Below are 11,802 nucleotides of genomic sequence, written 5' to 3'. Positions count from 1 at the left end.
CGGGAGTTTGTTATAGAGGTGAAGGAGGGAAGGAAGGACGGAGTTATAGGTCGAAAATAAGCTTCTTTTAGAAGGGAAGAGTCACCAAAAACTCGTCATCCTTTTTATTGCTCCCCGTCTTTCCTCCAGATAAGCGTGAACACTTGAAATATTGTATGAAGCCATGTTATGTTCATGAAAATGTATGATGAAAAAAAAAAAAAAAAAGATGCAGAAACCAATAAATCAATTCAAATAAAAAAAAAATGCCTACAACACCCGGTATTCAAAGGCGGTCTCCCATCCAATTACTGACCAGGCCCTATGTTTCTTGACTTCGGTGATCGGACGAGAACCGGTATGTTCAGCATGGTATGGTCGTAGACAAAAGACTCGTCAATTTAAACCTATTTAAGATTAAACAATGACGTCACCATCTGATTTCTTTCAATGGGGTGGTAGTAGTAGTTTCAGATGTTCATGATTGTTTCAAAGTGCCCGACTGGGTGAGGAAACGGATTTAGCCCGAACGCCTCTTCTCCAACTAAGAGACTGTGTCCTCTGTAGATGGAGCTCTTGTTCAACTATATTATTGGGGGTATCAATAATAGTCCAGAGCTGCACTTCTATGCCTTGTTGAGATCAGGTCCCCCTGGGGAAGAGGAATATAACAAGCTAACGTCATATTCCAAATAAGCCTTTGAGCAAACCTAGTACCTCGACACGCGATATATAGTATTCACCTTGTCTTTGTTTATGACGTAATGGTCATCATGCGCAAAGAGTGTGCGCATTGACACTGTCTTGGAAACGGTTGCGGAGCATAATGCCACATGGAGGATGGAAGAAAAGAAAAAGGAGGAGCCGGGCAGGGATGGGATGGGGGGGGGGGGGAGGGGCGGGAGTTTGTTATAGAGGTGAAGGAGGGAAGGAAGGACGGAGTTATAGGTCGAAAATAAGCTTCTTTTAGAAGGGAAGAGTCACCAAAAACTCGTCATCCTTTTTATTGCTCCCCGTCTTTCCTCCAGATAAGCGTGAACACTTGAAATATTGTATGAAGCCATGTTATGTTCATGAAAATGTATGATGAAAAAAAAAAAAAAAAAAAGATGCAGAAACCAATAAATCAATTCAAATAAAAAAAAAATGCCTACAACACCCGGTATTCAAAGGCGGTCTCCCATCCAATTACTGACCAGGCCCTATGTTTCTTGACTTCGGTGATCGGACGAGAACCGGTATGTTCAGCATGGTATGGTCGTAGACAAAAGACTCGTCAATTTAAACCTATTTAAGATTAAACAATGACGTCACCATCTGATTTCTTTCAATGGGGTGGTAGTAGTAGTTTCAGATGTTCATGATTGTTTCAAAGTGCCCGACTGGGTGAGGAAACGGATTTAGCCCGAACGCCTCTTCTCCAACTAAGAGACTGTGTCCTCTGTAGATGGAGCTCTTGTTCAACTATATTATTGGGGGTATCAATAATAGTCCAGAGCTGCACTTCTATGCCTTGTTGAGATCAGGTCCCCCTGGGGAAGAGGAATATAACAAGCTAACGTCATATTCCAAATAAGCCTTTGAGCAAACCTAGTACCTCGACACGCGATATATAGTATTCACCTTGTCTTTGTTTATGACGTAATGGTCATCATGCGCAAAGAGTGTGCGCATTGACACTGTCTTGGAAACGGTTGCGGAGCATAATGCTACATGGAGGATGGAAGAAAAGAAAAAGGAGGAGCCGGGCAGGGATGGGATGGGGGGGGGGGGGAGGGGCGGGAGTTTGTTATAGAGGTGAAGGAGGGAAGGAAGGACGGAGTTATAGGTCGAAAATAAGCTTCTTTTAGAAGGGAAGAGTCACCAAAAACTCGTCATCCTTTTTATTGCTCCCCGTCTTTCCTCCAGATAAGCGTGAACACTTGAAATATTGTATGAAGCCATGTTATGTTCATGAAAATGTATGATGAAAAAAAAAAAAAAAAAAGATGCAGAAACCAATAAATCAATTCAAATAAAAAAAAAAATGCCTACAACACCCGGTATTCAAAGGCGGTCTCCCATCCAATTACTGACCAGGCCCTATGTTTCTTGACTTCGGTGATCGGACGAGAACCGGTATGTTCAGCATGGTATGGTCGTAGACAAAAGACTCGTCAATTTAAACCTATTTAAGATTAAACAATGACGTCACCATCTGATTTCTTTCAATGGGGTGGTAGTAGTAGTTTCAGATGTTCATGATTGTTTCAAAGTGCCCGACTGGGTGAGGAAACGGATTTAGCCCGAACGCCTCTTCTCCAACTAAGAGACTGTGTCCTCTGTAGATGGAGCTCTTGTTCAACTATATTATTGGGGTATCAATAATAGTCCAGAGCTGCACTTCTATGCCTTGTTGAGATCAGGTCCCCCTGGGGAAGAGGAATATAACAAGCTAACGTCATATTCCAAATAAGCCTTTGAGCAAACCTAGTACCTCGACACGCGATATATAGTATTCACCTTGTCTTTGTTTATGACGTAATGGTCATCATGCGCAAAGAGTGTGCGCATTGACACTGTCTTGGAAACGGTTGCGGAGCATAATGCCACATGGAGGATGGAAGAAAAGAAAAAGGAGGAGCCGGGCAGGGATGGGATGGGGGGGGGGGGGGAGGGGCGGGAGTTTGTTATAGAGGTGAAGGAGGGAAGGAAGGACGGAGTTATAGGTCGAAAATAAGCTTCTTTTAGAAGGGAAGAGTCACCAAAAACTCGTCATCCTTTTTATTGCTCCCCGTCTTTCCTCCAGATAAGCGTGAACACTTGAAATATTGTATGAAGCCATGTTATGTTCATGAAAATGTATGATGAAAAAAAAAAAAAAAAAAGATGCAGAAACCAATAAATCAATTCAAATAAAAAAAAAATGCCTACAACACCCGGTATTCAAAGGCGGTCTCCCATCCAATTACTGACCAGGCCCTATGTTTCTTGACTTCGGTGATCGGACGAGAACCGGTATGTTCAGCATGGTATGGTCGTAGACAAAAGACTCGTCAATTTAAACCTATTTAAGATTAAACAATGACGTCACCATCTGATTTCTTTCAATGGGGTGGTAGTAGTAGTTTCAGATGTTCATGATTGTTTCAAAGTGCCCGACTGGGTGAGGAAACGGATTTAGCCCGAACGCCTCTTCTCCAACTAAGAGACTGTGTCCTCTGTAGATGGAGCTCTTGTTCAACTATATTATTGGGGGTATCAATAATAGTCCAGAGCTGCACTTCTATGCCTTGTTGAGATCAGGTCCCCCTGGGGAAGAGGAATATAACAAGCTAACGTCATATTCCAAATAAGCCTTTGAGCAAACCTAGTACCTCGACACGCGATATATAGTATTCACCTTGTCTTTGTTTATGACGTAATGGTCATCATGCGCAAAGAGTGTGCGCATTGACACTGTCTTGGAAACGGTTGCGGAGCATAATGCCACATGGAGGATGGAAGAAAAGAAAAAGGAGGAGCCGGGCAGGGATGGGATGGGGGGGGGGGGGAGGGGCGGGAGTTTGTTATAGAGGTGAAGGAGGGAAGGAAGGACGGAGTTATAGGTCGAAAATAAGCTTCTTTTAGAAGGGAAGAGTCACCAAAAACTCGTCATCCTTTTTATTGCTCCCCGTCTTTCCTCCAGATAAGCGTGAACACTTGAAATATTGTATGAAGCCATGTTATGTTCATGAAAATGTATGATGAAAAAAAAAAAAAAAAAAAGATGCAGAAACCAATAAATCAATTCAAATAAAAAAAAAATGCCTACAACACCCGGTATTCAAAGGCGGTCTCCCATCCAATTACTGACCAGGCCCTATGTTTCTTGACTTCGGTGATCGGACGAGAACCGGTATGTTCAGCATGGTATGGTCGTAGACAAAAGACTCGTCAATTTAAACCTATTTAAGATTAAACAATGACGTCACCATCTGATTTCTTTCAATGGGGTGGTAGTAGTAGTTTCAGATGTTCATGATTGTTTCAAAGTGCCCGACTGGGTGAGGAAACGGATTTAGCCCGAACGCCTCTTCTCCAACTAAGAGACTGTGTCCTCTGTAGATGGAGCTCTTGTTCAACTATATTATTGGGGGTATCAATAATAGTCCAGAGCTGCACTTCTATGCCTTGTTGAGATCAGGTCCCCCTGGGGAAGAGGAATATAACAAGCTAACGTCATATTCCAAATAAGCCTTTGAGCAAACCTAGTACCTCGACACGCGATATATAGTATTCACCTTGTCTTTGTTTATGACGTAATGGTCATCATGCGCAAAGAGTGTGCGCATTGACACTGTCTTGGAAACGGTTGCGGAGCATAATGCCACATGGAGGATGGAAGAAAAGAAAAAGGAGGAGCCGGGCAGGGGGATGGGGGGGGGGGGGGGGGAGGGGCGGGAGTTTGTTATAGAGGTGAAGGAGGGAAGGAAGGACGGAGTTATAGGTCGAAAATAAGCTTCTTTTAGAAGGGAAGAGTCACCAAAAACTCGTCATCCTTTTTATTGCTCCCCGTCTTTCCTCCAGATAAGCGTGAACACTTGAAATATTGTATGAAGCCATGTTATGTTCATGAAAATGTATGATGAAAAAAAAAAAAAAAAAAAGATGCAGAAACCAATAAATCAATTCAAATAAAAAAAAAATGCCTACAACACCCGGTATTCAAAGGCGGTCTCCCATCCAATTACTGACCAGGCCCTATGTTTCTTGACTTCGGTGATCGGACGAGAACCGGTATGTTCAGCATGGTATGGTCGTAGACAAAAGACTCGTCAATTTAAACCTATTTAAGATTAAACAATGACGTCACCATCTGATTTCTTTCAATGGGGTGGTAGTAGTAGTTTCAGATGTTCATGATTGTTTCAAAGTGCCCGACTGGGTGAGGAAACGGATTTAGCCCGAACGCCTCTTCTCCAACTAAGAGACTGTGTCCTCTGTAGATGGAGCTCTTGTTCAACTATATTATTGGGGGTATCAATAATAGTCCAGAGCTGCACTTCTATGCCTTGTTGAGATCAGGTCCCCCTGGGGAAGAGGAATATAACAAGCTAACGTCATATTCCAAATAAGCCTTTGAGCAAACCTAGTACCTCGACACGCGATATATAGTATTCACCTTGTCTTTGTTTATGACGTAATGGTCATCATGCGCAAAGAGTGTGCGCATTGACACTGTCTTGGAAACGGTTGCGGAGCATAATGCCACATGGAGGATGGAAGAAAAGAAAAAGGAGGAGCCGGGCAGGGATGGGATGGGGGGGGGGGGGAGGGGCGGGAGTTTGTTATAGAGGTGAAGGAGGGAAGGAAGGACGGAGTTATAGGTCGAAAATAAGCTTCTTTTAGAAGGGAAGAGTCACCAAAAACTCGTCATCCTTTTTATTGCTCCCCGTCTTTCCTCCAGATAAGCGTGAACACTTGAAATATTGTATGAAGCCATGTTATGTTCATGAAAATGTATGATGAAAAAAAAAAAAAAAAAAGATGCAGAAACCAATAAATCAATTCAAATAAAAAAAAAAATGCCTACAACACCCGGTATTCAAAGGCGGTCTCCCATCCAATTACTGACCAGGCCCTATGTTTCTTGACTTCGGTGATCGGACGAGAACCGGTATGTTCAGCATGGTATGGTCGTAGACAAAAGACTCGTCAATTTAAACCTATTTAAGATTAAACAATGACGTCACCATCTGATTTCTTTCAATGGGGTGGTAGTAGTAGTTTCAGATGTTCATGATTGTTTCAAAGTGCCCGACTGGGTGAGGAAACGGATTTAGCCCGAACGCCTCTTCTCCAACTAAGAGACTGTGTCCTCTGTAGATGGAGCTCTTGTTCAACTATATTATTGGGGTATCAATAATAGTCCAGAGCTGCACTTCTATGCCTTGTTGAGATCAGGTCCCCCTGGGGAAGAGGAATATAACAAGCTAACGTCATATTCCAAATAAGCCTTTGAGCAAACCTAGTACCTCGACACGCGATATATAGTATTCACCTTGTCTTTGTTTATGACGTAATGGTCATCATGCGCAAAGAGTGTGCGCATTGACACTGTCTTGGAAACGGTTGCGGAGCATAATGCCACATGGAGGATGGAAGAAAAGAAAAAGGAGGAGCCGGGCAGGGATGGGATGGGGGGGGGGAGGGGCGGGAGTTTGTTATAGAGGTGAAGGAGGGAAGGAAGGACGGAGTTATAGGTCGAAAATAAGCTTCTTTTAGAAGGGAAGAGTCACCAAAAACTCGTCATCCTTTTTATTGCTCCCCGTCTTTCCTCCAGATAAGCGTGAACACTTGAAATATTGTATGAAGCCATGTTATGTTCATGAAAATGTATGATGAAAAAAAAAAAAAAAAAAGATGCAGAAACCAATAAATCAATTCAAATAAAAAAAAAATGCCTACAACACCCGGTATTCAAAGGCGGTCTCCCATCCAATTACTGACCAGGCCCTATGTTTCTTGACTTCGGTGATCGGACGAGAACCGGTATGTTCAGCATGGTATGGTCGTAGACAAAAGACTCGTCAATTTAAACCTATTTAAGATTAAACAATGACGTCACCATCTGATTTCTTTCAATGGGGTGGTAGTAGTAGTTTCAGATGTTCATGATTGTTTCAAAGTGCCCGACTGGGTGAGGAAACGGATTTAGCCCGAACGCCTCTTCTCCAACTAAGAGACTGTGTCCTCTGTAGATGGAGCTCTTGTTCAACTATATTATTGGGGGTATCAATAATAGTCCAGAGCTGCACTTCTATGCCTTGTTGAGATCAGGTCCCCCTGGGGAAGAGGAATATAACAAGCTAACGTCATATTCCAAATAAGCCTTTGAGCAAACCTAGTACCTCGACACGCGATATATAGTATTCACCTTGTCTTTGTTTATGACGTAATGGTCATCATGCGCAAAGAGTGTGCGCATTGACACTGTCTTGGAAACGGTTGCGGAGCATAATGCCACATGGAGGATGGAAGAAAAGAAAAAGGAGGAGCCGGGCAGGGATGGGATGGGGGGGGGGGGGAGGGGCGGGAGTTTGTTATAGAGGTGAAGGAGGGAAGGAAGGACGGAGTTATAGGTCGAAAATAAGCTTCTTTTAGAAGGGAAGAGTCACCAAAAACTCGTCATCCTTTTTATTGCTCCCCGTCTTTCCTCCAGATAAGCGTGAACACTTGAAATATTGTATGAAGCCATGTTATGTTCATGAAAATGTATGATGAAAAAAAAAAAAAAAAAAAGATGCAGAAACCAATAAATCAATTCAAATAAAAAAAAAAATGCCTACAACACCCGGTATTCAAAGGCGGTCTCCCATCCAATTACTGACCAGGCCCTATGTTTCTTGACTTCGGTGATCGGACGAGAACCGGTATGTTCAGCATGGTATGGTCGTAGACAAAAGACTCGTCAATTTAAACCTATTTAAGATTAAACAATGACGTCACCATCTGATTTCTTTCAATGGGGTGGTAGTAGTAGTTTCAGATGTTCATGATTGTTTCAAAGTGCCCGACTGGGTGAGGAAACGGATTTAGCCCGAACGCCTCTTCTCCAACTAAGAGACTGTGTCCTCTGTAGATGGAGCTCTTGTTCAACTATATTATTGGGGGTATCAATAATAGTCCAGAGCTGCACTTCTATGCCTTGTTGAGATCAGGTCCCCCTGGGGAAGAGGAATATAACAAGCTAACGTCATATTCCAAATAAGCCTTTGAGCAAACCTAGTACCTCGACACGCGATATATAGTATTCACCTTGTCTTTGTTTATGACGTAATGGTCATCATGCGCAAAGAGTGTGCGCATTGACACTGTCTTGGAAACGGTTGCGGAGCATAATGCCACATGGAGGATGGAAGAAAAGAAAAAGGAGGAGCCGGGCAGGGATGGGATGGGGGGGGGGGGGGAGGGGCGGGAGTTTGTTATAGAGGTGAAGGAGGGAAGGAAGGACGGAGTTATAGGTCGAAAATAAGCTTCTTTTAGAAGGGAAGAGTCACCAAAAACTCGTCATCCTTTTTATTGCTCCCCGTCTTTCCTCCAGATAAGCGTGAACACTTGAAATATTGTATGAAGCCATGTTATGTTCATGAAAATGTATGATGAAAAAAAAAAAAAAAAAAGATGCAGAAACCAATAAATCAATTCAAAAAAAAAAAAATGCCTACAACACCCGGTATTCAAAGGCGGTCTCCCATCCAATTACTGACCAGGCCCTATGTTTCTTGACTTCGGTGATCGGACGAGAACCGGTATGTTCAGCATGGTATGGTCGTAGACAAAAGACTCGTCAATTTAAACCTATTTAAGATTAAACAATGACGTCACCATCTGATTTCTTTCAATGGGGTGGTAGTAGTAGTTTCAGATGTTCATGATTGTTTCAAAGTGCCCGACTGGGTGAGGAAACGGATTTAGCCCGAACGCCTCTTCTCCAACTAAGAGACTGTGTCCTCTGTAGATGGAGCTCTTGTTCAACTATATTATTGGGGGTATCAATAATAGTCCAGAGCTGCACTTCTATGCCTTGTTGAGATCAGGTCCCCCTGGGGAAGAGGAATATAACAAGCTAACGTCATATTCCAAATAAGCCTTTGAGCAAACCTAGTACCTCGACACGCGATATATAGTATTCACCTTGTCTTTGTTTATGACGTAATGGTCATCATGCGCAAAGAGTGTGCGCATTGACACTGTCTTGGAAACGGTTGCGGAGCATAATGCACATGGAGGATGGAAGAAAAGAAAAAGGAGGAGCCGGGCAGGGATGGGATGGGGGGGGGGGGGGGAGGGGCGGGAGTTTGTTATAGAGGTGAAGGAGGGAAGGAAGGACGGAGTTATAGGTCGAAAATAAGCTTCTTTTAGAAGGGAAGAGTCACCAAAAACTCGTCATCCTTTTTATTGCTCCCCGTCTTTCCTCCAGATAAGCGTGAACACTTGAAATATTGTATGAAGCCATGTTATGTTCATGAAAATGTATGATGAAAAAAAAAAAAAAAAAAGATGCAGAAACCAATAAATCAATTCAAATAAAAAAAAAATGCCTACAACACCCGGTATTCAAAGGCGGTCTCCCATCCAATTACTGACCAGGCCCTATGTTTCTTGACTTCGGTGATCGGACGAGAACCGGTATGTTCAGCATGGTATGGTCGTAGACAAAAGACTCGTCAATTTAAACCTATTTAAGATTAAACAATGACGTCACCATCTGATTTCTTTCAATGGGGTGGTAGTAGTAGTTTCAGATGTTCATGATTGTTTCAAAGTGCCCGACTGGGTGAGGAAACGGATTTAGCCCGAACGCCTCTTCTCCAACTAAGAGACTGTGTCCTCTGTAGATGGAGCTCTTGTTCAACTATATTATTGGGGGTATCAATAATAGTCCAGAGCTGCACTTCTATGCCTTGTTGAGATCAGGTCCCCCTGGGGAAGAGGAATATAACAAGCTAACGTCATATTCCAAATAAGCCTTTGAGCAAACCTAGTACCTCGACACGCGATATATAGTATTCACCTTGTCTTTGTTTATGACGTAATGGTCATCATGCGCAAAGAGTGTGCGCATTGACACTGTCTTGGAAACGGTTGCGGAGCATAATGCCACATGGAGGATGGAAGAAAAGAAAAAGGAGGAGCCGGGCAGGGATGGGATGGGGGGGGGGGGGAGGGGCGGGAGTTTGTTATAGAGGTGAAGGAGGGAAGGAAGGACGGAGTTATAGGTCGAAAATAAGCTTCTTTTAGAAGGGAAGAGTCACCAAAAACTCGTCATCCTTTTTATTGCTCCCCGTCTTTCCTCCAGATAAGCGTGAACACTTGAAATATTGTATGAAGCCATGTTATGTTCATGAAAATGTATGATGAAAAAAAAAAAAAAAAAAGATGCAGAAACCAATAAATCAATTCAAATAAAAAAAAAATGCCTACAACACCCGGTATTCAAAGGCGGTCTCCCATCCAATTACTGACCAGGCCCTATGTTTCTTGACTTCGGTGATCGGACGAGAACCGGTATGTTCAGCATGGTATGGTCGTAGACAAAAGACTCGTCAATTTAAACCTATTTAAGATTAAACAATGACGTCACCATCTGATTTCTTTCAATGGGGTGGTAGTAGTAGTTTCAGATGTTCATGATTGTTTCAAAGTGCCCGACTGGGTGAGGAAACGGATTTAGCCCGAACGCCTCTTCTCCAACTAAGAGACTGTGTCCTCTGTAGATGGAGCTCTTGTTCAACTATATTATTGGGGGTATCAATAATAGTCCAGAGCTGCACTTCTATGCCTTGTTGAGATCAGGTCCCCCTGGGGAAGAGGAATATAACAAGCTAACGTCATATTCCAAATAAGCCTTTGAGCAAACCTAGTACCTCGACACGCGATATATAGTATTCACCTTGTCTTTGTTTATGACGTAATGGTCATCATGCGCAAAGAGTGTGCGCATTGACACTGTCTTGGAAACGGTTGCGGAGCATAATGCCACATGGAGGATGGAAGAAAAGAAAAAGGAGGAGCCGGGCAGGGATGGGATGGGGGGGGGGGGGAGGGGCGGGAGTTTGTTATAGAGGTGAAGGAGGGAAGGAAGGACGGAGTTATAGGTCGAAAATAAGCTTCTTTTAGAAGGGAAGAGTCACCAAAAACTCGTCATCCTTTTTATTGCTCCCCGTCTTTCCTCCAGATAAGCGTGAACACTTGAAATATTGTATGAAGCCATGTTATGTTCATGAAAATGTATGATGAAAAAAAAAAAAAAAAAAGATGCAGAAACCAATAAATCAATTCAAATAAAAAAAAAATGCCTACAACACCCGGTATTCAAAGGCGGTCTCCCATCCAATTACTGACCAGGCCCTATGTTTCTTGACTTCGGTGATCGGACGAGAACCGGTATGTTCAGCATGGTATGGTCGTAGACAAAAGACTCGTCAATTTAAACCTATTTAAGATTAAACAATGACGTCACCATCTGATTTCTTTCAATGGGGTGGTAGTAGTAGTTTCAGATGTTCATGATTGTTTCAAAGTGCCCGACTGGGTGAGGAAACGGATTTAGCCCGAACGCCTCTTCTCCAACTAAGAGACTGTGTCCTCTGTAGATGGAGCTCTTGTTCAACTATATTATTGGGGGTATCAATAATAGTCCAGAGCTGCACTTCTATGCCTTGTTGAGATCAGGTCCCCCTGGGGAAGAGGAATATAACAAGCTAACGTCATATTCCAAATAAGCCTTTGAGCAAACCTAGTACCTCGACACGCGATATATAGTATTCACCTTGTCTTTGTTTATGACGTAATGGTCATCATGCGCAAAGAGTGTGCGCATTGACACTGTCTTGGAAACGGTTGCGGAGCATAATGCTACATGGAGGATGGAAGAAAAGAAAAAGGAGGAGCCGGGCAGGGATGGGATGGGGGGGGGGGGAGGGGCGGGAGTTTGTTATAGAGGTGAAGGAGGGAAGGAAGGACGGAGTTATAGGTCGAAAATAAGCTTCTTTTAGAAGGGAAGAGTCACCAAAAACTCGTCATCCTTTTTATTGCTCCCCGTCTTTCCTCCAGATAAGCGTGAACACTTGAAATATTGTATGAAGCCATGTTATGTTCATGAAAATGTATGATGAAAAAAAAAAAAAAAAAAGATGCAGAAACCAATAAATCAATTCAAATAAAAAAAAAATGCCTACAACACCCGGTATTCAAAGGCGGTCTCCCATCCAATTACTGACCAGGCCCTATGTTTCTTGACTTCGGTGATCGGACGAGAACCGGTATGTTCAGCATGGTATGGTCGTAGACAAAAGA

At 43.0% G+C, this 11,802-nt stretch overlaps 14 pseudogenes; all 14 read right to left on the bottom strand.

Annotated features, from left to right (window-relative positions):
* Positions 1 to 246: 246 nt before the first annotated feature.
* Positions 247 to 365, bottom strand: LOC115926923 (annotated as a pseudogene).
* A 761-nt stretch (positions 366 to 1,126) lies between these two features.
* LOC115926922 lies at positions 1,127 to 1,245 on the bottom strand (annotated as a pseudogene).
* A 761-nt stretch (positions 1,246 to 2,006) lies between these two features.
* Positions 2,007 to 2,125, bottom strand: LOC115926920 (annotated as a pseudogene).
* A 760-nt stretch (positions 2,126 to 2,885) lies between these two features.
* LOC115926919 lies at positions 2,886 to 3,004 on the bottom strand (annotated as a pseudogene).
* A 761-nt stretch (positions 3,005 to 3,765) lies between these two features.
* LOC115926918 lies at positions 3,766 to 3,884 on the bottom strand (annotated as a pseudogene).
* A 762-nt stretch (positions 3,885 to 4,646) lies between these two features.
* Positions 4,647 to 4,765, bottom strand: LOC115926917 (annotated as a pseudogene).
* A 761-nt stretch (positions 4,766 to 5,526) lies between these two features.
* LOC115926916 lies at positions 5,527 to 5,645 on the bottom strand (annotated as a pseudogene).
* Positions 5,646 to 6,401: 756 nt separating this feature from the next.
* Positions 6,402 to 6,520, bottom strand: LOC115927018 (annotated as a pseudogene).
* Positions 6,521 to 7,282: 762 nt separating this feature from the next.
* Positions 7,283 to 7,401, bottom strand: LOC115927017 (annotated as a pseudogene).
* Positions 7,402 to 8,161: 760 nt separating this feature from the next.
* LOC115927016 lies at positions 8,162 to 8,280 on the bottom strand (annotated as a pseudogene).
* A 761-nt stretch (positions 8,281 to 9,041) lies between these two features.
* LOC115927015 lies at positions 9,042 to 9,160 on the bottom strand (annotated as a pseudogene).
* A 760-nt stretch (positions 9,161 to 9,920) lies between these two features.
* LOC115927014 lies at positions 9,921 to 10,039 on the bottom strand (annotated as a pseudogene).
* Positions 10,040 to 10,799: 760 nt separating this feature from the next.
* LOC115927012 lies at positions 10,800 to 10,918 on the bottom strand (annotated as a pseudogene).
* A 759-nt stretch (positions 10,919 to 11,677) lies between these two features.
* LOC115927011 lies at positions 11,678 to 11,796 on the bottom strand (annotated as a pseudogene).
* Positions 11,797 to 11,802: the final 6 nt, after the last annotated feature.

The sequence above is a fragment of the Strongylocentrotus purpuratus genome, unplaced genomic scaffold, assembly GCF_000002235.5.
Source record: "Strongylocentrotus purpuratus isolate Spur 01 unplaced genomic scaffold, Spur_5.0 spur5_scaffold_2, whole genome shotgun sequence".
In the NCBI taxonomy this organism is placed as follows: Eukaryota; Metazoa; Echinodermata; class Echinoidea; order Camarodonta; family Strongylocentrotidae; genus Strongylocentrotus; species Strongylocentrotus purpuratus.
The sequence above is the reverse complement of the archived record's forward strand: the minus strand, read 5'-3'. Positions and strand labels throughout refer to the sequence as shown.